Here is a 27,075-nt window from a genome sequence, read left to right on the forward strand (position 1 = left end):
CTTTGCAGCTTTATGCATTGTAAGACAAAGGGTTAATTCCGTGTTTGAAAGGCATTGCATTTGGCTCTGGCAAATGGACTTTACTGCAGCTATTGCAGATTAAAAAGGTATTTTGTCCCTACATGTACATGAAGTAGGAAATTTTATTTTCTTAGACACCATCTCCAGTCTGGATGAGTGCTCACTTCCCCTCTTCTCCTTATGTGATTACATTACAGGACATGTCCTCCAAGGCTAAGGGCTGTTCTACCTAGCATCTAGGGTCTGTTACAGTAGCTGAATTAGATGCCAGACTGTCCTGATTGAGACTCTTTAGGGAGGCTCTGCTGCAACAGAGGGAGTTTTTGGCACATACTATTCAGTCCTTGAAAAGTTTTCTAGGAAACATTTTGGTTTATTTAAGCATTTTGAAGATAAAACAACACATCTATAATAGAACATTTGGACTATTCTTTTTCTTGTAAGCTGAATTAACCGTCCTGTCTCAAGTACTCTAGACTTGTCTAAAACATGTACACCAATGAAGCTGCTGTTTATTTGGAACAGGTCTTCAGCTTGTCCAGCCTAAAGAAAAAAAAAAGAAAACATGGTTTCCTTCACAAGTGAGAAGTTTAAGCCTAGAAGCATAACTAAATTTATATTTGATCTAACTAGCACCAAGTGCAGTGAGATGTCACCCTGTAGGAGACATACTCTTAGGTGTCTAACAGAGGTATGAACATAGGATCTCACAATTCTCTGTGAATGATTAATGTGCTTTCATATGACCTGCACATAATTTTCTTAATTGATCATGTTTCATCTAAACAAACTAAAATATTCATGAGGAAGATATCTGCATATGCTCAAACTCAGGTGTGCATTCCTAGGAACATGTTCCAAATTATTTGGCAGACTGAGACTGCACTTCAAACACAGACCAGCTCATAAAAAGGTTGATTTTTTTTCCCCGTCTTTTAGAGAACAGTTCAAAAATATTCTCACCATGCCTGTGTTTAAGCATGTAGTTTGTCACATTTGCCATAAATGAGGCTCTGTGTCAGAGTTAGGGATTCTGTGTAAATAAATACTCGTTGATGTAGAATTTTCTTGGTAGAAATGGGGTTTTAAAGCAATCACTCTTGAGTGTTCAGGGAAGAGGTGCATAAAGGCATCTGGTAAAACCTTCAGATGTTTCTGGAGGAGAAGATTAAACGTAACATCTGCTATGTAGAGGATGAAAATGAATACATTTCTTTAGGAAATAAACAATTTCCATGAGTGAAGACAGTGAATCAAGAAGGTTAGTATGAAAAGCAATCACTATGTCACTATAACCTGGAAATTTAATCTACATTTCATCAGGATGTTGTAGAATTTTGGATATATTGTGAAGCAGTTTTTCAGACTTGAAAGGCCAGATCTTGTATTTTGTGACCATTTGTATACTGTAGCTTCCTAAAATCCCTTTGAGTGGCAGTTTCTTCTTACATTTTGTAATGTTTCTCCTATTAACTTCAGAGGATTTTCTTCACATTGTGAAGTATAAACTGTTTATTCTTGCTTGCTAAATTCAATTTTAGTTTGGAGTGTCCACTTGAGCTGAAGGAGCACATTTTCTTGTCTGAATTATTTCTGATAAAAAAGTCAGTGTACTCCAGTGTTTCATGAACACTTCAGTGACTCTTCTACAGTTTTAGAAGATTAGATAAAAACAGCACATTCCTCTTCAATGGATTTGTGTGCAGAACCCTCACATTATTTTATGCTGAAGAAGTCCACAACCCAGATGATAGTGTTTCTCCTCTCTATATGGCGCCAATGAATCTCTCTCCAAGTTCTCTGAGTGCTGAAGACAGCCTAGTAGCAGGTCTTTGTTCACCACAGCTCGGGGAATTTTGCCCTGAGAATGTAAAAGATGTGTAAGCAGAGTACCTGGTGTAAAAACAATATTTTTAGAGCCTCACTCAATATTAACTTTGCTTTCAAGGGACACGTGGTGGACATTTTAAAACCTAGTTAAACATGTTTTGTTAGTTTGCTCTTCTAGGCTCAGCACACGAGTTAACACACTGAATTTATCCAAGTCAGACAAAAAACAGAAGCACATTAATTTTGCTCACCCTTTCAAAGACCCTTTCCTGGGGTCATCGTGTCATATCTTTATTCCCATACAACAAATTTTTTAGCATGAGTAGTTACACTGTGCAGCCTCCTCCAGAAGGAATCTTCAGCAAGATTCCATCTTCCAAGGCCATCTTCAGCAATTGTTGAGGAAGTTTATTTTCAAATTCATGGGCAGCCTGGCTTCTTACAACCTCCTAAAAGCAGCTTTCTGAGTTCAGGCCCCATGGCATATCACAGTCTGATTGTCCAGCCACTTATAAGAAATGCTCTTCTGAATAGTTTCCCAAGGCTGGAGCTACCAGGTCTCCTAAATCAGGTCTCCTAAAAAGGCTCTTAGCTATTATGCAACTATTATGCTACTATTAATTTACCTAGAAGATGTATAGTTTTGCAGCACTTCAGTTTGTATTTTGTTTGTAATTGTGTTCTTTCAAGATGGTATCCTAAAACTGAGTGTTGTTTCTCTGGTTAGCAGTACCGGAGCAACTGTTCTTCGAGAAAAATTGGAATACACTACAGACTATTTTTTTTAATCATTTCCATGGTTCTAAATCTAAACATAATTAAATTCAAAGCTGTCATTCAATATATAGCTGAATTTAGCTCACTTAGTTTGAAAGAGATGAAATAAGAAAGATTAAAAAAAAAAATCCATAAGATTAAATTTCATGTTGAATTACAGGAAAAAAAAAAGACAATGAACACAGATACCTCTGAAAAGAAACTAATTAGCATTACATTTCTTTAAAATTTTGACAGATTAGAGCAGGTTAGTTAAAGTTCATTACTTTTTCTTTTTTCTTCCTGTCATTTCCCCCCTCTGTATCAAGCGATAAAGTTCTAAGCTACATAGTTCAAACTAAGTGAATATTCATTTTTGGTTTATTCATTTTGTTTAATCTCAGAAGAGAAAAGTGAATGATTGTGACAGAGGTTATTTTAGATTACTAATGTTCCTGAAATTGTGATGGCTGTGGTGCTGGGTTCCTGTCTTGTTCCAAATTTCACCTCCTGATTTTGTGCACTGAGTTCATTTGTCTGCTTCTTGCTGTGTATCAAGAACAGCATTTTAGCACAGCAGGTAAAATGATGATGTTATTAACACAAGCACTGCTTTAGTGGAGCTCAGTTTGATATTTAAAATTTTTCTTGAAAACTATATGCTTTCAAATTTCTAGTTGTTTTCAACCAAAGAGAGAATTTAGTCACAGCACTAGCTCTGGTCTTTGATATATGCTTTAAGAGTAAAAAGAACCAACCCTTGGACACTGAGCTCTTATTTTTAGTTGAGAATTTCCTGAGGTTTATTGGCAAACAGTAAATATAATTCCAGTTGGAACTCCCTGAATCTCATGGTATAGGGCAAGTATTGTACTTTCACAGTTCCTCAGAAATTTAGGACCTGGAAAAATTAGAAGCATTTTTATTCCATTTAAATATTTGAAGCCGCCCAATTTTCTGTTAAAATATATATATATATATATATATATATATATATATGTATGTATATATATATGTAAATCATGAAAGTAGAAAATACCTAGTTTATTTTAAAAATAATGCAGAATTGGCTTTTTATTGGGATCAGTGGTTAAGCACTGCTGTGGATTTAAACATGAACATTCTCTGTAAGCGTATGACAGATTTGCTTATCCTAAAATTACACTTATACAAGCATTATTAGAGGTTAAAGAACAAATTAATAAAGACTGTTATGTTCCTGATTTCTCTTATTCTTGCCTGCAATCAGTACCTCTGTGATGTAGGCAGATGTGGGCTTACTCTGCCTGTACTATAAGCTACTTAGTTGTGTAGAATAGCTGAGAGCCCAAGTTAATATATGCTGCCTACACGGGTTTCAGTTCAGTTCAAGAGCTGATTCACATTAAGTAAATACTGGCAAAGGGAGCCTTTACCTTTCTCCAGAAGCTTATATATCCTATGGCAAGCATTTAACAGCCTCTGAGAGGTGGTTCCCAAATTACAATGTGTGAACCATTAGCTCAGAAAGCTACTTCAAAGTAGACAGTGCATATTTCCTGAGCAATAGAAATCCTCCTGCATAATGCCTAGCTCAGAGCTAGAAGGATTCGCTGCTATTACTGCTAGTATGGGAAACCTTACATCTGAGAATGAGTCTTCTCAGAAGTCATTTTGAGATGCAAATGATACCTGTCTTCTGGAGATGCACTGTGTGTTCAAACCTAGTGATGTTCATTAATGTAACAAACTTAAGGTATTGAAATAAACTTCTGAGCCTCTATGCCCAGTCAGTTAGTGGCAGATTTTGTGATTAGCTGTTCTTTTGAAATGAATGCCCAGAATAGGATAAATATCATGACACAGTACTGATGTATAATATATAAAGTTGCACTGTTGCAATACAGAGATGATAAATACTTGATTTGAGATAGAACTGGGTTAATCACAATAGAAGTTTATGAGAGAAAACAAAAAAGATAGCTCAAATAGCTTTTTTTTTTTTTTTTTGTCACAATTATTTTACTATTAGCAGCAAGAAAAGCAAAGCTAAACTAAAACTAGACTACTTTGCATACCATGAGCCAGTACGAACTTCAAGAAATAGACTTAATCATAGGTTCTCTAATTTGTCTTAAGCATAATTTGAGATTCTTTCTTTTTTAAACTAAATATGTTCTGGTTCTCTTTCCCACAATATCACTGTGTTTCAAGTGAGATGTTACTGTGAACTGAATGAGGGGGAAAAATTGTCCGTGTGTCTGTAAAATGAAGTTACTGAGAAACAGCCTTATAGAAGCAGTTGTTTTGAATGGCTTAGTATGCTTCTTAACTCTGCACTGTTAATTGTCGTATTAGTCTGTTAATGTAGGACTAAATGCTTTTTTTTATTTTTTTTGACCATATATGATTTATTCCCTTCCAGTTACTATCTCAACAGTTCAGCTCTTATATGTTTTGCTTCTATTGCACAAATTGCTCACAAAACCCCAAATGCTTCATCTATTCTTACCATCTTTGTAACAACAGCATCCTAACAAATTTATTCTCTTCTATTTCCATTAAAGAGTCATCTTAAAACAGGTAAAATAGGCGAAAAAATGTTCTTTGCATAAAGTGAAGTTGATTCAGACATTAGTTTTTTATGTAGAAAAGGGTATATGCATATGTTTGGTCTCAGTGCCATAGTACCTTACAGTTGCTATGGTAACCAGAGAGCAGCTGAGGTTTGTTTTCTCTATATTTAGAAAAAAAAATCTAATATATCTAAACCAATTTAACCTCCATACGGCTGAGAACATTTCACCTAGAAAGGAGCTTTCAATTATGTGATAAAAGCCTCTGATTCACCATTCTAATGCATGTCTACATGGGGGCACACAAGAGCAAACCTGCAGACCTGACTGACAAGATGTGGAAGCTGTATAGCCCATGGCTATGACAGGACAAGTGAATTCAGGTGTAGCTCCAGGCTAATTTGGGCTTCTAGAATACAGGTAGTTTGGCAGGTTTGTGCAAGGCACAGGCTAATTTTATGCTTATTATGCACCTGCCCATAAAAAATGTCTCAGATTTTCAGCTGGACTTCCAAATTGTGAAGTTGTTGTTCCTCTAGGTTATCCAGGCATTGCAGATGAACCATATGCAGCCTTCATTAAGCACCATTGCTGGAGATGCTGCTGCAGAGTACAGTGAAAGGGCTGAAGGCTTCTATCTCTACAGGCATGTCAGAAAACCTGCAAAATAGTGAAAAAACTTGGAAGGCAAGCTGTCAGAGACAGTCTGACATCTGATTAATCTTACCTGACCTGAAGCTTTGCAGGGCAAGGCTGCATGTTATATACCTTTTACTCCCCACAAATAAAATGCAAAAATATCTAAATATTAATGAGAGTTCTGTTTTTAAATCATGTGAGATTGGAAATTAGTTTATGTGAGGCTGAAAGGGCGCACCAGGTGAAAAGTTGTTCTGTGCTCTAGAAATCTGGTTACTTTTCCAAAAGTGATTGCACTGAATAGGTTTTTAGGTATTTTAGGTAATTCATAGTTGTTTATTCATAGGTAATTAGGTATTTTAGGCAATTCATAGCTGAAACACATACTATGAATGAGTACAAATTGTGCAACATCTCTTAACTGTCTGAACACTTAGCCAAAACAACATGTCTTGTAGGAACTCTGTCTTTAGAATTTTTACTGCTGAGCAGTCAAGTTAGATGCTTTATTCAAGTTTATTCAAGGATTCAGTTAAATATGGCAGTGCACAAAGACCAAGTCATACAAAATCATCCTTCTTCTTAAATTTTATTGCAGATCTCCAATTTAATGCCTGCTTGCACAGCAGGTGACCCAGCTATAGCTACATATTGGTACCTGTGCTTGTCACTAAGGAATTTTGAAATATATACTATATATATATATATATATATTATATATATGTTCTTTGGTTAAAAGTTCATTAAATATTTTTTTGACCATTATCACCCCATGTCTCTAAAATATTTCATTGTTTTCATTAAAAGGTCCGCTATTTACCTGCCTTTGTGATAAACTTAAGGCACATTAATACTGAATTATTATTTTTTCTGTTTACATTTTTTTCCACATGTGGGTCAGCGTTGGATAGAAAAAACAGAAATTTGGCAGGATGGCTGCTTACATTGTAATTATAGTCAACACTGGGAGCCTTAATGCTCCTAGTTATCTAGAGATCTAAAGTGCAATTGCAAGCTTTGTCAAACTGTCAGACCACTTTGGCCACCTCCAGTTTTGAACACGGTGCTGTACACAGATCTTATTCTCTGAAAGATATGGATAGTTTATTCCTACATTTCAATTTCATGCATGCTCTGTAATTGTCAAAAATGTAGAGTGAATAGATACTGAATGCATATAAATTTACAAAGAAATGTAGCACAAAGTCCTGTTGCGAGGTTGCCCAATGACGGTGTTGATATTTTAACACCTTTTTACTTTGGGTAGTTGCAAGATGTTTCCTTGTATGGAGTGATAATTGAAACAAACTGAAGGATTCTCCAACATCAGAACATTTTCATAAGATGCCAAGTTTGGATCCAGAACATAAATGTCCTCATAATGCGTCTGTGTTGATTGCTACTATTTATAGTTTATAATCACTCCAGATGATGACAGTGTGTCTGAGGGCTTTCCTTTCTTGCAGCTTGACTACAGATTATTAATTATGTGAACTGGTTCAATAAGTGCTGAGCAGTTTAGGATAGTGGCTTTAATTCATTCTACAAGCATTGACTATCTTATTTGAATTAAATCATATAATTGACTTGGAAAGTTTAAGTTTTGGAATTTTGTCCGTGATGATCACATGATACTAAAGAAAATATATATTTGATTGTAAATGTATAAATTTTTAGTTTGAAATAGCTGAAGGGACATAGCTAGGTTTTCTGGGAGAAGAGAGATGCAACTACATGCTGATGCATCTTCCATCTCATTTATGTATAATCCCTGGCAAGTGATGCTTTATATCCTACATCCTATAATCTGGACTGGATTTTAATAGGTTATTAGTGCAATTTAAGGTTTAGAGATGTCTTCTCTTCGAAAAAGCCTTATAATTGTCTGTCTACTAAAGTCTGAGATCATAATTTAAACGATAAACCTGGAAAAATTTTCAGTGAAGCTTCCTGCTTCAAATATGCTTTTTCCTTGGCTTATAGCCTCTCTCTGTCCAGATCATTTTCAGAAACTCTGTCCCCATGCTTTCAGTACTAATGGTAATTGAGCTGATAGTGTGATTATAGGGAACAAGAAATTTCATTTTTGACAGAAGGTATGTGACTGGTATTGCTTTAGGTGAATCTGAATCCTATATACATATTAAATGTAATTCAATTTCAGCACAATGTGATGATGATGATGATTATTATTATTATTATTATTATTATTTTCTGGACTGACAGTAGATAAAAAAATGTTGGAAGGGATTTTCCACTGGCTATCTCAGCATGTTTAGTCAGTTTGGGGGGTTCTAGCTGCTGGCTGTTATATGAACAAGCTTCCAAGTAAAGTTCATGATAATGTCTGTGTGATACTGATATTTGCTAGGTTTCAGTGGTCATGTCTATGTTTAGTACAAGTGATCAAATTCTATGTGCTGACTATAATAAGTGGGGGAAGCCAGTGTATGAGCTCTTGGAAAACAAAACAAAAGAAAAGTATACAATACTGGTACATGGTACACGTACTGTACATATACTGGTTTCTTACAAAGTCATTACAAGCCATTGTGTTGAAAAAAATAATAAAAATCAAATTTCTGCTTCCTTCCAAAACTGACATTTCTCTTTTTTTTTTTTTTTTTTAACTTCCTCCAGTCTATACTAGTAGCCTTGCTCTCACAAGGTTACCTAGGAAACTAAAAGACTGGTATAGATTTTGTGATTCTAAGGAAGGAATAGATTTGGCAAGCCCTGCTGCTTTCCCTCCATAGCTGCTGAACTTGTATTTTCTCACTTGCATTTTTTTTTTTTTTAATGGAAACATTTCTCCATCTGCTGGCTCTAAGGAAGTTATTGCAGCCTTCTAAGCAGAGAGCTACACATAGACAATGTGTATTACATAATGGATTTCTTGTGTAAGAAAAGCCTGTTTGGGACTAAAATTTCTATGCTGATACTTTAAAATGGCTACATTTTTAGTGAGTAGAGTAACCTATTTTTAATTTTTCCTTCGGTCTAGGAAATTGGATGTATTCCAACAGATAACATTTCTCCATGTATCTCAATTACAAGTGAGACAATATTATGAAGGCAGTTTGTGCCATTCTGTTGCAAGGAAATTATTTAGGACGAATTTCTAGCCCTTTCCCGTGGCTCAGATATATACTCGTATGAATAACCAGTTACATAAAATGCAGAAATATTAGTAGTGTATAGGGTAATATCTGCTGATAGGTAGGATCATAAGAAATGACACTTTCAGGTATGTTCTGAAATTTGCAAGGTCTGCAGCAGTAGGCAACAGATTTATTCTAGTAGTAATTCTTGCAAGCTGCAAGCAGAAGATGAGGCAGTGAGTGTGGCTGTTATACAGCCTTTCTGTGTCTCTGTGCTGTTTTGGATTTTCTTTTTTTTTATTTATTTTTATTTGTTTTTATTTGTTTGTTTTGCATTTTCCAGTTCAATAATACCAAAGACAAATTGCCTTGGAGTTGGGGCTGTTGGTATGCACTCACTTCATTCTTTACCCTTTACCAGTCAGTCTTGTATTATGTGGTGCCCTGTGATGAGATTACTTGTTCCAGGAATAATAATATATAGAAAAATCTAAATAAAACCTCCAGAGTTGATAAGACTTCTGTGGAAGTGGATGCAGCTGTGTAAATTTTGCTTTGCAAAGCATTGGCCTTGTAGTTTCTTCTGTCTGTCCTGCTGAACACCTGTTTGCAGCATGTGAAAATAATACTTCTATGAAGCGCTACTATCCTGGGCAAGTGCCAAATACGTTATAGTAGGATAACACTACAGAATGCCTGTTTATAAATCCTGCACTATACAGGTAATGAAAATCATCTCATTTTCCTCTTAGTACTTTATTTTTTGTTTGACTTAAACTAGTATAAGACTCCTGCTGTTGAAAATGTTACCTTTTCTGTATATTCTGGGACCAATGATTGTGTGTCAGCTAAAATCATATATAAATTAGCCTAAACTGATTGGTTTGGGGTTTGGCTTTTTTTTTTTTTTTTTTTATTGTTTCCAGTGTATCAGACTTTTGATTTGGCTGACTGTATAGCTGCATGAGCTGAAGAGAGGGAGGAGGATAGAAGACATTGAAGGGAGGAATATGGAACCACCACCTACAGAAGTAGCTCAAGTTTAGACTGGCTTTTGAAAATGCATCCTTCTTTGGTAGAAATTTGGGTTTCATAGAGAACATATGAATGCAGGCATAATTCTTTGAAATCAGTTGTCTACTGTTCATGTAGAAAAAATTTAGAGTGCTACTCTTTATACAAGCTGCTTTGCCTCCCTAATTGTTCCTGTCGTGGTTTAGCCCATCAAGAAGCTAAGTGCCATACAGCCACTTGCCCACTCTCCCCAGGTGAGATGGGGGAGAGAATCAGAAAGGTAAAAGTGTGAGAACACATTGGATGAGATAAGGACACTTATCTCACTTAAGTTTACTAGGTAAAGCAAAAGCTGCATGAGCAAGCAAAGCAAAAGCTTCCCATTGGCAGGCAGCTGTTCAGCCACTTCTGGGAAAGTAGGGTTCATCGCACATAACAGTTCCTTGGGAAGACAAACACCATCACTCTGAATGTCTCCCTTTCCTCCTTCTTTACCCCAGCATCTATTGCTGAGCATGACATCATATGGTATGGAATATCCTTTTGGCCAGCCTGGGCCAGCTGTCCTGGCCCCTGCTCCTGGTGCACCCCCAGCCTCCTTGCTGGCAGGGCAGCACGAGGAGCTGAAAAGGCCTTGGCTCCGTGCGAGCTCTGCTCTGCAACAACTAAAACATCTGTGTGTTACCACCACTATTTTCATCAAAAATCGAAAACAGCATTGTGTGAGCCTCTACAAAGAAAATTAACTTGACCCCAGCCAAAACCATGACAGTCCCCTTCAGGAGAAACTTAGTGGACAGAAGGTTCTCCAAATAAGTATGTATGAAATTGACGAAAGCCTGAAATTTTAAGGCCACTGTCAGTATCCTTTGTCTACAGAGATGTACAACTATGTCATTCTCAAATCTGAAGCAAAGAACTGTTATGTCTAGCAATAATTGATTCCAGATGATCTTATTAACTAGGACAGTCTGTGGGTTTTACTAAGAACATAGAACTCTTTTCTTCATGAAGTAGGAAAGAAAGTGGAGAAAGTCTTTTGTTATCTGTCTTGGCTCTTTTGAATTTTAAAGTTGCCTCTGCTCTCTTCTTTAATTAGTTTCTGCAAGCCTGAGGTCAAATGAGGTATAGAGCTGGCACATGAAAAGAAAACACCAGAGGTCAATTAACATTATTAAATCATTATCAAGTTCATCTGGAAAAATGAGATTTTTTTTTTTTTTTTTTTTTTGTCTTTAGCAAAGACTTTTGGGGAATAACTATATGCTCAAGGGTACACATTTTCCTGGACTAGCAAAGGCATTACTGCTCTTAGTAATGAGTGTATTTCATGATGAAACACATTATGTGTTAGTTGAAAGATAAATGGTAAAAAGTAAAATGTCTGTTAAGGTGTTTGTTTGTTTGTTTACTCAGTTTAGACTTTCTATTTTAATTTGTTCATGTAACATTAAAATCTATCTCTATATATTTCTATACATAAAGAATTTCAGAAGAAATACCTGTCTTCAGGAAATTAATTATTTCTCTCTGACGTTTAGTCTAAATTTATCTTTGTCCAAACAGAAGTTTCCAGTGATGTTAAAGCATTTCTTCTTATCACAAACTTCTTAAATACGTGTGCAGATACCAATAAGCTCACTCAGTGTCTCATATCTTTCTGGGTCTCAGAAGTGGAAATAATATGTGTTCCTGCAATGACATCTCCCGCATATATCAGATATCAGTGCTCACCTCACAATAGCTATTTTTATAGCTTCAGATTTGAAAACCTATGTGTTTTCTTTGATTTATCTGTAGGGGGTATGTTTTGCCTAAAAAAGGATATTACTTAGAGTTACTTGAATGCAATCTGAATTCCTTTTCTGTATATGTCTTAATTTACATACAGTTACTGTAGGATGACTATATAAATTTGAAGACAATGCAAATTCATAAATCTAAGATTGTTCAGGAAAATATGTTGGTTTGTGTAATCTTTTCTAGTAATGGCTAATTATGTAATGTGTGTGTGTGAATAAATGTCCACAGGAAACATAAATATCTTTAATATTAAAAACAAGCAAACAAACAAAGAAACTTTATTTTAAAATTTTTATTTTAGCCTCACTTGTCAGGGTGGATCAGGCTGAATAGCAGATCATTATCATAAGGAATATGGAATATCCTTGAGGAAAATTCATGTACAAAGAAGAAAATGCCACTTCCTTATCAGAATAACTTTAATCTCAGATATGAGAACAAATATATTTTGTCTTCCATCACTTTAATTTTTCTTTTATCATTTCAAACTATTTCTTCTGAAAGCCTTTCACTTGAGGTATTTGGAGATAGAATTTGAGTTAATCTTTCCTATAACTATGTGGAAAAATAAATATTACCTAGACCTGAATTCCTGAAAGAATTGACACTTCCAATATTTGAGCATTTTGAATTACTTACATTATTATTAGGCTTTTTTACTGGTTGTATATCTGATGGGAAATGCTGAAATGCTCAGTCTTGTATGAAACTGTGATAGCTTCTGAAAAGACACTACTTTGGTTAAAAAATAACTCTGAACTTTCACATCACCAAAACATCACCCATTGTTAAGAAGTCTGATGGACTATCCAAACTGATTGATTGATAGACTCTGGGCAAAAGTTCTTAAAATGTTTATTTGGCAAAGAAGCTGCATGTATAGTAATATGTTCCATTGCTCTTGTAGTAAAGACAAAGATGTTATCTTTGGCTAATAAGTAGTAGAAGAGGAATATTTAGGCAGCCCATATAGTAAAAATCTATAAGTAAAAGAAGGTTATTTATAATCTGTATAAAATGCAAGGATCTATAATTTTAATATAGCATTATTACATCCAAAAAAAAAATGTCCCTTATTTTTGTACAATTTTTAATTGAATATCTTTTGCATCTACAAGCTAAAGTCAGGAAATGCTATTAACTTATAGTTGTGCATTATATTCTGTGTTTTCCAGGTATTTTTGCCTATGCTGTAGCTATTGTTTTTATAGTCCTGTAATTCAAATGATGTGTTATTTTAAAGTCCACATTTAAAACAAAATTCCTTTACTAAACTCTGTGTACAGGAGCACAAAAAAAGTTATAAAACTACTGAAAATAATGTGAGAAGTACTCCTGGAAGTATCAGCCTGAATGCAGGATCAGCTGATACTTGTGATTATCTAAATGTACTTTGAATTAATATATGACCAGTAATTTAGGGAAGCTCATACAGGAATGTTAAGCAAATCGGGATGTCAAATTTATATGCTACTTTGATTCCATAAAATCTTTTGATTATTTTGCTGTGGACAAATGCCAATGAAATATTTTTAACCATCTTTTCACATGACATATTTTTGACAGATGGAAACCAAAAACTGATTAAAATCCTGTAATTAACCCCTTCTGCAACAACTTCAAGGGTGTTTATTTATTTATTTATTTATTTTAAATTTAATAACCTTGAAAAAAATTTGGCTTTTCAAAAATTCCTCATTGCAGTACTGTTTATTCTGTTTTCAAAGATGCATGAGAATTTCTCATAGAGCTTGCTCTGTTGTTTATTATATAGACTATATTTCTTTAATTGATTCCAAGTATTATTTATTTATTTTTAAAGGGACTTAGAACTCATATTTATAATGCTTTAATAAAATATTCATGAGCAGTTGCAATTCTTTTCAATAAATACTTCATTTTCAATACTTGATGTCCCCTAACACTTCTTCTCATGCTGAACTAAGTGTCTTTTCCTGTTACAGAAAGCACTTGAAAACAAATGTAGCTCCATCTGTTGCATAATTGTTTTGGGGTGCAACTTTGAACAGCAAAAAAAGCTGGTCAAACTACTTCTCGTTTCACACAAGTGGTTAGAAGAAGGATATTACCTAAATTACTTTTAGCAGTCTAAAACTTGAGGAGTTTTGAATGCGTTTGATGTTAAACTGTTTTATATGGGTAGCTCAGGCTTGGTGTGTATTTTCCACGTTTCTTACCTGAGACACAGGCCAGCAATTCAATCTGCTCTTTCCATCTAGAAAAAGCACTGTTCTAAAAACCCTATACTACAGCTGCAAGGTTGGCCTAGCAAAGCAATGAGATGTTCCAAACAAGCTTGTTTCCACAGGTCACTGTGTAGACTTCTTTTCTTTATTGGATTTCACAGAAGGCTTGCTTTTCCAAAAGAAAAAGAAGAAGAAGAAAAAAAAGAGCTATACACTTTTTACAAGATCTCATAATCTATCAGTGCTAGCTTTCTTCTAAAAGTTTTCATAATAGTATTGGTCAGATCTAGTGCTATGTTGGACCCCAGTACTGAATCTCATTTTTGTTTGCATAAGTGACACTGTAGGTGATGTCATACGCTTGCCAATTTACATTCCTTTAGAAATCCAGTTTGCAAGCTTGTTATGATTGCTGCAATTTTAGGATCTAGTTCTACAAAGATGAACAATTCCTGACTTTACAGAGATGACACACCACATTACTGTTTCCCAAACTGTTTTTCTACTTACACCATTGCATTTTTGGCTATGGAAGAAAGTGCAAAAAGCTTGCTTTAATTTGAATGATGGTTTGTTTTCAACAATATTACCCTATTGTACACTAGGCTACTAAATTAGGCCTGTAAGCAGTAAAACTTGTTTGTTCACGTGAGTAGTTTAAGTAGATTATTTAGCTCACTAAGAATTAGTTCTTGATAGAAAGACTTTCAGGAAAATATAGTGAACTTTATCTATGTACACAGCTTGGATTGGGAAGATGGAAGGACCCTTTTTAATTTAACATGTTAATTGTATATTGATACCAAAAAGGAAAGAATAATTGTTTAGCTAAAAAAATGAAGGTAGTAAGTAATATGAATTTTGATTTACTGTTATTTCAACATACAAGCAGGCACCTCATTAACTTTGATCAGAGGATAGCTTGCTTAGACTGGCAAAGAGGATGCAAAAGGGAGATCTAGCAGCCCACAACTATTTGAAAGGGGACTTACAAAGATGTTGGTGCCAGACAATATAACAGGGGGGAAAAAAAAAAAAAAAAGATCTGTGCCTTGAGACTGTTCAGACTGTACATTGGAAAAAGTGCTGGGAGAATGATGCAGATTGAGAACAGGTTTCCAGGGTATGTTGTGGAATCACCATCCCTGAAGGTTTTGAAGACTCTGGCAAAGTCACAGCTATCTTAATCTTATGTTGGTTATTGTCCTGTTTTGAGCGGGAAGCTGGACTGCATAACCACTTCTAATCAATGTTTTTCTGAGGCTATAGTATAATTCAAACATGATTTATTTGCCTAACACTTTCTGGAGATAAAAGAAAAAAGACAACATTAATGGGAGAATAGTTCAGTCTAATAGATTTCTATGATACTGAACTAACAGGGAAACCAAAGTTTACAGGGGTTCTTAATTTTTCAAAATTCTCAAACTAACAGCTAAATTCCAGTAGGATTGTTTGGAAATTTTTCTTGGACATGTTCTTGCCCCCCCCCCCTTTTTTTTTTTAATGTTATTTCTGATGATTTGCTTCAAGTTGTACTTGCATGTCTTTTTTTTTTATTTTCCTTGTTACAGAGAAAAATGTACTAGGTTCTTGAGGGGGAAAGTGAGGTGTCAGTTAGAATTTCTAACTAAACTGTTATGTTCTGGCTTCCTAAATTATTTTGAAAATTCATAGTGAGGGGTCACAGGGGGATATAAAAGAGACGAACCGTGACAGACTGAATGTGTTTTTATTTGATCTTTGCTGCCTGGAGAGGTAGAATGTTCCAGTGGAAGAAAATCTTATGCAGGATTTAGCCAAATTATTTGCTGTACTCCTTGACTTCTTTTGCCCATGGGCCAATCACTCTCCCAAAATCTTTTAAACTCCTAACCTAAAAATGTAAGACAGAAATATATGAAAATGAAACAGGTTATCCAGCTCTTTTGATGTTCATTGAGATGCAAATGACTAATTCCAGTGACTACTCTGTACATCTCTGTATTAAGCTTTTCCCCAGCAAGTAACATTTCTTATGTTGTGAAAGCTTATAATTTTTGGAGTTCCTGATCTTACATCCAGCTTACAGGCACAAATGTTGTAGAAATTAATTTCTCTTTGCAGTTAAATAATCTTGCTAAATAATCATAACATGGGTGGGGAAAAGGCATCTCTATCGAAATGGATTTTCAAGGATGGGAAGAAAGATTTACCAAAGTGAGGCAGAATATTCCAAAAGGATTCAAAGAAACTGACAAAATCACTGTTATATTTCAGCCTTTCTTGGTGTTGTCAGATTTGGAAGAAAGACACTTAAAGATTTAAGCTCAGAGAACGCAAAAAAATCACATTAGTACAAATAGGTATAAATTGTGCATGCCACCTGGATTAGGTTAAAGCTGACAAGGAAATCTCAGAGATTTTAGTAGCTTTATATTATATGACTAGGCTGTAGACTATATGTGTTTGCTTATTGCCCTGGGCAGTGCCAATGTTGAGAACTGAAAATCCTGTAATCTGTTTTATTTTTAAAAACAGTGTTCCAGATGATGTTATCATGAAAGCCTGGTTTGTTGGAGATAAAAGTATTAAGAGTTAAATTGATGCAGCAGGGATATTTCAGCATATATTTTCAAAAAGATGTTTATCATCATCATTTTCCATAGTAAGTGTCAATAATATATATAGAATGTATGCATATTTCATCTGCAAATGATTTAGACATATGAAGAAAACTACTAGTGACGGTATTTTTTACTTTAAGCTAGCAGTTGTGCTGTATATATTCTATTTTACAGAGAAAGTTTTGACTAAAAAATGTTTTTCAAAGAGTGTACAATGTTTTTAACTATAATAGCTAATATCACCTCACCCTTAAAATGTCTTTTTTTTTTTTTTTTTTTTTTTTTTTTAATCAGAAGATTTCTATGTTCTGTTTATGATAAAGTTAAAACAGGTACTGTGGTGGTGTTACCATGCTAGGCAGCTGAACTCCATCACAACCACTCTCTCACTCCCACTCAGAAGAAGAGGGGAAGAAGAAAAGGAAAAAACAATTCACGCTTTAAGATAAGGATAATTTAATTAAAGGATAAATAATTATTAAGGCAAAGATATTGTTAAGGGAAAATTAGATATTTTAACTAAAGGGAAAAGAAAAGGTGGGAGTATTAGAAAAAAAAAAAAAAAGGCCATGTGGAAGTACAGAGAGAGGGAAAAGAAATTACTTTCCACTTCCCACAACCGAGCAATGCTTGACCACGTCCCTGAAGCACATCCCCCTCAGTATGTATAGTTGCTGTTCAGGAGGACAGACGTTTTCATAACAAGAGCCCACCCTCCCCTCTCCTTCCTTTTTCCACCTTTTATTGCTGAGCGTGACATCATATGGTATGGAATATCCCTTTGGTTGGTTTAGGTCAGCTGCCCTGGTGATGTCCCCTCCCCATCACTTGCCCAACCCCAGCCTACTGGCTCTTAGGGAGTTGGAGGGAGTCCTGATGCTGTGCCAGCACTGCTCAGCAGTAGACACGACACTGGTGTGATACCAATGTTGTTCTAGCTACAAGAGCAGAGCACAGCACTGTATGGGCTGCTGCAGGGAAAGTTAACTCCATCCCAGCCAGACTCAGTATAGCCCATGTTCATAGAGGAAGATGTATCGTGCCACAACAAACATCAGGAGAAGTGAGGCTTCTATGTCTCCATGTCTCATATTCCTTCAGCAAGGCTGAAGATGTATTCCCAGTGGGCACTTGCATACAGAGCATATGTATTACATCATGTATATCCATTTATCCATATAGCCACATAGATCACAGACAGACAATCAGAGTGCTCATACAGATACAGACAGCACTGATGGTCTCATTCTGGTCCCTTCTATGGCTGGATGGGATGAAAATTCACTAATGAGTAAAATATATATATTTATATATTTACACACATATGTACAAGGTGGATCTCTCCTTGACCAGCAGCTGGGTTCACTTAGTCTAACCAGTTGCTGGCTTTGGGATCCCAGTCTCCCCAGTTGTCAGCCTGGCATATGAAGCCCCACAGGTTCTGCTTGTTCAGGCACAGGGTATTGCCAGACAAATGTACTGACCAGCCAACTATTTACACACAACCAGCCCTTTACATCCTCTTACTGCTCAATTTTTCCACTCTTGTTCCTACTGAAGTCACCAGTCCCCTTCCATTTTCCTGCTTTTGGTTCCTCCCCTAAACATTCCATTGTAAACCTTGTGCAATCCCCAAATGGTCTTCCCCTTCAACCCATGTTGTGTCCTGCACACCTTACAAGAGCTCTCCTTAGTCCAAAAGCTGATCCGGAATGCTTCTCCTAATGACTCATGGGATGAGCTTCACACCAGGACATGGGCTGATAACTCTGGCACAGCACTGGGAGAGGCCCAGACAGAGTGTTTGCTCAGAAACACCACTCAGAAGTGCTGGCTTTGGGTTCTCACCTGCTTTTGTGCATCACTTTGCTCCTCTGGGCTTTTGGAGATGGGCTTTTGATAGGCTGATGGCTCTTCTGTGTTGTGCCTGGAAATAGTCAAGCTACTACTACTGGGGTATTATTTGATTTCCCCCTCTTGTCATTCTTTATGTGCTAATTTGTGGGTGTGCATATGAGCTTTTGTCACATAACACATTATTTCAGTTTTCACCTGTGAAGCAAGGGCTTTGAATAACTTTTACAATGTCCCTTGCATATCTTCATCAGTTTGTGTACTTATAGGTGTACATCCACATTTTAATAGGCCTTAAAGACTTGACCAGTCATCAAGGAAACCTGTATAAGGTGAGCTTCATCTTCCTCCTGCTGTGTAATTGCTATTAAACTGCAGGAAGGGAAGTTATTTCTGTATTTGATAACACATTGCCTCTCTCTTTTATTCATTCATCCTTTCTCTCTCACAGAAGTTTTCAGCTGACTGACTGTATAGAACATACACATTTACTTTGTATGGTTACCTACCTAGCTTTTAAAATCTTGGTAAAAGCTTCCTAGTATTTATTTACTCTTATTCTAAAAATTCTTACATGCAAAAAGAAAATCCAGACTTTGTCTCTTCTCCCTGTGGTAGTCTTCGCTTTTACGCTTGAGTGATTACTAAATAAGCCTGCAGTTTTTGGTTATAATATTAAGCTTACGTTCACTCTTAAAGTTGACAAGACCACATCTGGTAGCATTGTGTACATTATGGATTTCCTGTTCTGTGTAGACTGCTACTACTATATAGTAATTCTGACTCCAAAAGGCAAACAATGGTGTAGATAAAACTAAATATTTGAGCTTTGAAAAGGAATTGTGTGAAGATATATATATAGAGAGAATATATATATATCTTCACACAATTCCTATACATTTGGTGAGAATTTGATTTCACATTTAAGAAATAGCCTGTGTATGGAGGAATCATAATTTCATCACTCATTTAAAGCTCCTGAACTAACCATTAATAATTTAGCTTTGCCTTTAACATGTAAATATGACAGTCCATTAAAGATGACATTGGTGATATAAAAAAACAAAACAAAAAACAATATTTTTGTTTGTTTTTGAAAGAAATGAAACAGTCAAATAAGGCATGAGTGAGGGGAAGAGGAGTAGGACTGGAATTAATAATTGCTAAAGCTGGCATTATGCAGGATTGAAAGACTGAGATGACAAATCAAGCAAGAAGATTTACAGATCTTTAACTTCATGAATACTTTGCTCTGTGTACAAATTATACAATTCAAAACATGTAAATTTCTAGCAAAGTGATACTAAGGGTAGAAATGAAAGTTCACAAGACAAACATTCTTAGCTGAAGCTGGAAGGTAACTGCGTCCCTCCCCCCCCTCGCCCCCCCCCCCCCCCCCTTTTTTTCCCATAGCATCCTATCCAACCCTAATGAGGTTAATGAAAGATGGCTATTTTTCCCAAATAGGATCTGGATAGAGGCCTACAGTGCTCTTTATTTTGAAAATAAATCTTGTTCACAAATATGGCATAATTTAACTGCATCAAAAAACTTCCAAAGTGAGGTTATGAATTCTTTAGCCTCGGACGAAAAAAAAATAAATGTCAAAATCATGCTGTCCTAAATTTACAGCCCTTTTAAAACCATGAAGACATTTTGGTTCTCAGTAAAACAACTATTGTAATTGGCTTTCTGTAAAAGTAAGAAATCCTAATCTTGTAAATGAGATCAGCAAGGTGAAAAAACATCTGATAAGGACACAGTTGAAAGCTACTGCAACTAAACAATATGTGTTTGAGTGTTGCAATAAAAATAAGCACTTTGGTTAAGGGACAGTATAATTAACATCACTAGTGAATGTAGTATAGTACAATAGGGTTCATTTCCATGACACTTTCTGTAAGAATGTACCTCGTTAAAGCAGAGGATGAACTTGTTCTTCAGTGATGTAAAGATTTTGTAGAAATCCAACTCCATTGTCTTCAAAACTTAGAAATTATACACTGAATAGATTTATGAACAGAATTCTGTCTCTAACTACAGAGGACTCCTACTAGCCACAGGATCACTTCCTGAATTGCAATACAAGGAAACCAGTGTACACATTTTGGAGGCCGTCCATTCATTCTGAAGTGACAAATTTGAGATTCTAAAGGCTTATTTATAGAAAGCTAAATGCTTAAAGTTGCAAGATAAAAATCTATTCAAACTGTGCTTGACATGTGTGTTATGTAGATTGCTCACTCTCTCAAAGTGGGCACTCAAAATTATTAGGCCATAAAAAATATTAAGCCTTTGAATTCCATCTTCAAAATGAGATTAGAGTGCTCCCTTGCTTAAAACATGTTGTAAGCAAATATTAATGATTGAAGTCTTTAAATTCTACAATGATGTGTGGCATTGAAAAGCCTCAGGGAATTTAACAATTTAGTTAGTCTTCCTTTAAAATTGAGTCAAATAGTGTAGTAAATAAGACTTTGGAATGATATTGAGTAAGAGAAGAAACTATTTTAACAGCTGCTTATTTAATGAGCAGTATCTCTTTTGGGAACAACAAAAAAGTTGCAGTCCTCTGGAAGATGTGTGCAAACGTCATCAGGCTGGGTTGAACACACAAAATGAAATAAGCATTTTATTTTATTTAATATTTTGTACATAATAGACAAGGCTTTTTGAAGCAAGCAGTACAGTCCACAGAGAAACTGTCAGCTCTAGTCTACAGCACCTTGTATGGAAAAGGATGGTATCCATGAGCAGATGATACCAGCTTTGCCAGAGGGCGTGAAATACCTGCAGATAGTGTTCACTACAAGCTGAACTCTTATTTTTTGATAGACCTGAAGCTTTCTGCCTTAATGTCTTGTCTCCATGTGTGTTTCTTCACCACCATTCCCTTGTCTTCATCTGCCAAAGACCGTTTTCCCCTTAGGTTTATCTTTGCTGTCCCTGAATGCAGAAAATCCTGTTCCCACTTAATGATGCCCTTTTGACAGTCTTTACCTAAGAATTCACCTGTCTCCTACCCCAACTCTTTTATATTTACCTGTTTCTGTTGTGTGCTCCTAGACCAAATTTCCCTAACCAGTACTTGAGGTCTTCTTCCCCCTCCAACTTGTTTCCTCTACTTTTTCGTTCTCATAAATCCCCGAAAACTGTTTACTTCCCAGTATTGTTCAATAGCCTATTTCTTTTCCCCCAAACATACTTCTCTTATCTTCCGTATTGTCCTGCACAGATCTGTTTCCTTCACAGACATCACCATCCCATGGTCCAATAGCTGTTGTCTTGGGCAATCTCTTTTTCCCAGTCCACAAGGCTCTCTCTTCAGCACCCAGATTCAGGCCATTTGAGGGGCCACAATCTCTGGAAAAACTTCTCCCAGCACAAGTCTGAAAATTGTACAGTAAGCATAGTCCCTTAGATAATGCTGAATAACAACAATAATAAATCTTACAAAAATTTAATACAATAAAATATTTTTCAGAAGATTGTTTGATTATATTTGATTAAGTTTCATCAGTTTTTCATTCAGTGCAAAACTCCACCCATTACGTACACACCTGTCTTTCAGTTTCACCCTTCAATCCCTGTGGAAAAGTGTGGGTTTTCAATGAAGTTTCCAATGAGTCACTAATGTTTTAATGTGGTTGAGAGGCAGCAGAAAAAAAAGGCATTCTCCCTTCAAGGAGAAATGGCATTCTCCCTTTCAGACCTTCACACAGGTCTGAAAAGTTTGACTTGACTGTATTAAAAAGAGAAATTTGGAGTGTGACAGAGAAGTCAAAAATAAACTTGCAAAGTTGAAAGTATAGTAGAAAATAACAGTACATTCCAGTAAATTGAGGTGGTACTGAAAAAGGAGAATTTTAATATGCTTTTAAATGTATTTCTATATAGCTCATTAGGTTGGGGAGCAATGAATATATATATATATATATATATATTTATATATATATGTTTCCTGTGGGCACCCTAATATGTCTGTCTAAAGTTCTAGTTGCACTGTAATGTTGAATCATGTGATCATCTTCTATTATGAAATGACTGGCTTAGTAGACAAGGAAAGAGTAGTGAAAATTGCTTGACTTCAGTACTGCAGTGTACCTTGACTTCAGTAAGGCTTTCAACACTGTCTCCATTCGGATCCCCATAGAGAAGCTGGTAAGTATGGGCTGAATGTGCAGACAATGAGGCAGATTAAAAACTGGCTGAACAGTAAGGCTCAGAGGGTGGTGATCAGTGGCACAAAGTCTAACTAGAGGCTAGTAACTAGAAGTGTATCCCAGAGGTCAATACTGAGTCCTGTTTAACAACTTCATTAATGATCTGGATGGTGGTACATGTGCTGACAACACAATACTGGGAGGGGTTGCTGATTCATCAGAGGATTATGCTGCCATCCAGAAGGACCTGGAGAGGTTGGAGAATGAAATGAACCTCATGAGGGAGGTTCATAAGGAGAAGTGCAAAGTCCTGGACCAGGGGAGGAACAACATCATGCACCAGTATATGCTGGGTGCTGCCTAGCTGGAAAGTAGTTTGGCAAAGAACCTGGTGGTCCTGGTTCAACGCCAACATGAACCCATAGCAATGTGCCCTTGCTATGAAGAAGGATAATAGTATCTTGGCTGTATTAGGCAAAATATTGCTAGCATGTCAAGGAAGGTGATCCTTCCCCTCTGCTCAGCACTGCTGAAGCTCCACCAGTGGAGGGCTACCAAGATGATCAAGGGACTGGAGTCCCTCTCCTGTGAGGAGAGACTGAGAGAGTTGGGATGGTTCAGCCTGGAGGAGAGAAGGCTCAGCGGGTTTCCTATCCATGTATATAAATGCCTGAAGGGAAGTTGCAGACAGTTTGGAGACAGACTCTTTTCAGTGGTGGCAAGTGACAGGACAGGAGGCAATGGGCACAACCTGGAATACAGGAGGGTCTCTCTGAACATCCGAAGGCACTTCTTTACTAGGCAGGCGACAGCACTGGCTGCCCAAAGAGGGTGTGGAATCTCCCTCCCTGGAGATCTTCAAAAGCTATCTGGACATGGTCCTAGGCAACTGGCTGTAGGTGTCCCTCCCTGCTTGAGCAGGGGGGTTGGACCAGATGGACCCCAGACATCCTCTCCAATCTCAGCCATTTCGTGGTTCTGTGAATATTACTAGCAATCAAAGTTCAGGTGGAAGTGCATAAAACATAAAAAGGTCGGGTAGTTTTGTGGATAGCAAATGAACTATTGACACAGGTACAGACTGGGAGATGAGTGGCTGGGGAGTAGCTCAGCAGAAAGGGACCTGGGGCTGCTGGTCAACAGCATGGACTGTGCCCTGGCAGCCAGGAGGGCAAAACGCATTTTGGGGTGCACTAAACACAGCATAGACAGCCAGTCAAAAGAGGTGATTCTCCTGCTATATTTAGTGCTGGTGCGGCCTCACCTTGAATATTGTGCATAGTGCTGGTCTCCACAATATAGAAAGGACATTAAGGTCCTTGAAAGTGTCCAGAGGAGGTCAACACAGCTGTTTAAAGGGCTGGAAGGCATGTCCTGTGGGGAGAAGCTGAGGACACTTGGGTTGTCATGTCTGGAGAAAAAGAGGCTGAGAGGAGACCTCATGGCTCTTTGCAGCTTCCTGAGGAGGGGAAGCAGAGAGGGAGGTGCCAGTCTCTACTCCCTGATAACCAATGACAGAATGCATGGGAATGGCACAAAGCTGCGCTGGGGAGGTTCAGACTGGATGTCAGGAAAAATTTCTTTACTGTGAGGGTGGTCAAACACCAGAACAGGCTTCCTGGTGAGGTGGTTGATGCCCTGTGCCCGTCAATATTCAAGAGGCGTTTGGATAATGCCCTCAGTAACGTGGTTTTACTTTTGGTTAGCCCCAAAGTGGTCAGGCTGTTGTACCAGATGATCTTTGAAGGTCCCTTCCAAATGAATCTTTCCCCTCTCGTCCCCTCCCCTCCCTTCCCCTCCCCTCCCCTCCCCTCCCCTCCCCTCCCCTCCCTCACTCCCATTCCCACTCTGGTATAATGTGAAAATTTGTCATTTTCTTTTTAGAATGATGTTTTCTTCCTTGCCGTTCAAACTCTTCACTGCTGTTGTTGTAAACATAATTTTCAACAGAATCCAGCTGGGGAGAGTAAGTACTCTTGCTAAGAAAAAATCTTTGCAGGATTGCAGTCATGCCCAACTGAAACTCTGTATAACTTCTTTTCAGGATATTGTCAAATCAGAGGAATGACCTCTAAGACTGTAATGGCTATTGATTTAAGAGCTGGGCATAATGAAAACTCTCATTTTGATTATAAATATTTGCTATTGAATCTAGTCAAATAAATATTTTGGTTTTATGAATAATTAATTTTATTGATTAAATCTAAAATACATTATTCATAAACATTCTAAATATAAAACAGCTGTTGGAATTATGACTTCATAGTTGCTGCTTCTTGGTGAGCAAAGTATTGATGAGAAGATGAACAACTGCCTTTTAAGAAGGTTGTAGTACCACTGAAATCATGGTGACAAAGTTTAAACTGTCCTGAAATTTAGTTAAACTAAGGAAAGAGCTATGAAGCACCTGAGTAAGTTATTGCCATGAGAAGGCTACTCTGTTTTCCCATTTGTTTTTTTCTTCCATCTCTCTCCCCTCTCTTTCTGGCTATGTATTCCAGCCCACACATATTATTACACAGCTATAAGGAAACACAGTAAGCTAGATCCAGTATCTCACCTGTCTGAATGAAAATTTAGACAATTTACTGATTTTGAACCATCTGGCTACATAGACTCAAGTACTCATGCAAAGAAGAAAGGGGACTGGCAGCATCTCTAGCTTAGATTGGTTTAAACTACTGTGGAACAGTAGGTTTAGGAAAATTAAAACAATTTAATACCTTAAAAGAGTAGCAAGGGTAAATAATGTTAGCAAATTAAGTGCTGATCAAGAAATATTGGCCAAAGTACTTTTTTCTACAAATATAGATTTGGATCACTTGACACATTTGGCAAATTTGCTTTTCTATTTTTCTTCCAAAACTGTGCCTCCTCTTGAAATTATCCCCAAAGTATTAAATGTTCATGATAAAATTAAGAAGAACATATTATAAATTTTTATAATTCATTCCTCCATAGAAGATATCTTTTTAACTATTTTAAAATTAGTTTTTACCTGATTGTGGCAAAACAGTTATTTGCACATTTGCATCCTAGAAGACTGACCATATGTTAATCATAGGACCCTTCTAAGAAAGTTATCCTTTATCTGCCTACTATGATGGTTTTCTGTTTTGTCATTCTAAAGTTTGTGAAATTTTGAGAATGGTCTCTAATTAAGATAGGACTTGGATCTTGATATTCTGGCAAATATGGTTTAATTATCTGGGGGCCTGATAATACAAACAAGTGTTCATATTCAGACAATCCAGCTAATATAACATTAATACACATGTATGTTTGAAATGTGTTGATTTTCCTTAAGATAACTTTACTGGAAATTTTAAAATTTCCAATGGAAACTTGACACCAAACTCTTTCAGCTTTCTTTGAAATAGTACTCCTAAAATCCACTGTGATAAGTTTTGTTGTCAAGCTGATGTTACTCTTGTATTCACCTTAAGAATTACAACAAGCTTTGGAACGTACTTATGCAAAATGATCAAAAGTAGCTGATCCAATTTCCAAAATTTTCATTTGCTTCAGTCTCTTATTATTGTAATTGGTTGCATTATTTATACTTCAGAGACTGCAGACAGAGTGTTTGTATGCTGTATCTATGCTGGTAAATTAAATAGTGCCCAGGAATGTCTCTGTGCACTGGCATTCAACCATCTGTACTGCCAGCCAGCTAGAACAATACCTTGTATTGCTTTTGGCCTGTGCCTAGTGGCACTCCCTCAGGCTATTTGAGTTCACAGTCTGTGAATTAGAGTGATCATTTCCAGGAATCATTCCAAACTGGCAGTTTGTGAGTGGCCCTGTTTTGAAGGATAAGAGAGTTTAACATTATGAATGCTGTCTGTTTAGTGATGGCTGGCCTCAGCATTGGACAATGGTCTCAGGCATATTTTACTAACCTAAACACAGTCACAGTGTAACTGACCTTGATAAAATTATTTTACTAACCCAAACATAGTCACACTGTAACTGACCTTGATAAAAATAACTTACTATTTGATACATAATTTCCTATGTAATTTTCTAAGGAGTACCTTTTTTATTTTTTATTTTTTAATAATATTATTGTTCTGAAGTCTTGAGTCTATATGTGTTCAAAATTTCTCCAAAAGCAAAGGCTGGATTTTTTTTTATTATTATTTTTAAGCCAACATTCATCAGACTCTTGCATATTTCCACTTGGGCCATATACCACCACTGGAGCTGTACAGTGTCTAAAACTAGCCATTTCCTACGATGCAGAAAAGTGAGTGATCCTAGCCACTTCTCATTTCCTATTTAGATGGACAAAGTGAAAAAGATCAATTTACATACGATGTGTTCAATATTTTCATGTTTATTCCACTAAAAATCCTTTGTAGTGAGAAAAAAAAAAATCTCATTCTTAGTATAACACTTCATCAGTAGTATCATACATACCAGTTAACACTGCTGAAAAATTGTTGAAACCGAAGTCTAAGCTAATTAAAGTTTATGATCCCATGGACACATGCAGTTTGAGCAATGTTATATAAATGCTTTTG

This window comes from Cygnus olor, chromosome 2 (genome assembly GCF_009769625.2).
Source record: "Cygnus olor isolate bCygOlo1 chromosome 2, bCygOlo1.pri.v2, whole genome shotgun sequence".
NCBI lineage: Eukaryota > Metazoa > Chordata > Aves > Anseriformes > Anatidae > Cygnus > Cygnus olor.